At 51.1% G+C, this 931-nt stretch overlaps 1 pseudogene; it reads right to left on the bottom strand.

Moving 5' to 3' along the window:
• Positions 1–926, bottom strand: LOC104983427 (annotated as a pseudogene).
• Positions 927–931: the final 5 nt, after the last annotated feature.

Raw genomic sequence — 931 nt, 5'->3', positions numbered from 1 at the left:
GTAGTATTTCAGTTGCATCTGTTCCACCTGCTTGTGTGTCCGCTGCCTCAGGGGCTCCAAGAAGTTGGTGCTTGGATATTTGCCACACAGGATGAAGCCAATTTAGGATCCCCTGGAGAAGTGCATGGCAACCCACTCCAGTGTTCTTGCCTGGAGAATTCCATGGACAGAGGACCCTGGCAGGGTACAGTTCATGGGGTTGCAAAGTCAAATACAACTGAAACTACTCAGCTCACACAGAGGAATGCACATGAAGCCGATTTGGCTGCTGGGGTAGGTGGGGATGGTGCATGAAGCATAGCCATGCCCATAAAGAGTGATTTGCAAAACTACCAGCATCTCCTTGATGAGGTCCAGGTTCAGCCACTAACACTCACCCTGGCAGCAAAGGATGCCATCCTCTTTCAGGGATGAGCCGGTAATAGGACTTATTCATGAGCTGGTAACAGGACTTCTTGAAGAAGTTCTCCACAGGGCCCATAGGGTCTGAGAAGTTGGTGATAATGATATCAAAAGCATCCTGGCTATGCTTCATGGAGCTCAAAACCATCACCCACGGATAGGGTGAGCTTTGAACTGGAGTAGCGAAGGCTTCCCTGGTAGCTCAGCAGGTAAAGAATCCACCTGCAATGCAGGAGACCCCAGTTTGATCCTTGGGTTGGGAAGATCCCCTGGAGAAGGGATAGGCTACCCAGTCCAGTATTCTTGCTGGGAGAATCCCATGGACAGAGGACCCTGGCAGGCTACATACCATAGGGTCACAAAGAGTCAGACATGACTGAGAGACTAAGCACAGTACAGCACAGTCAACAGCCATGCCCAGCAGGAACTTCTTAAGAGACTTGAATGACATGGCCCTCATTCTCCCACTGGACCACTGACTCCATGGAGGAATGCTGCACCACTTCCCGGTGGACACCCCCATCCTCAC

Source organism: Bison bison, unplaced genomic scaffold (assembly GCF_000754665.1).
Source record: "Bison bison bison isolate TAMUID 2011002044 unplaced genomic scaffold, Bison_UMD1.0 scf7180017862587, whole genome shotgun sequence".
In the NCBI taxonomy this organism is placed as follows: Eukaryota; Metazoa; Chordata; class Mammalia; order Artiodactyla; family Bovidae; genus Bison; species Bison bison.
This window is presented reverse-complemented; position numbering and strand designations above follow the sequence as displayed.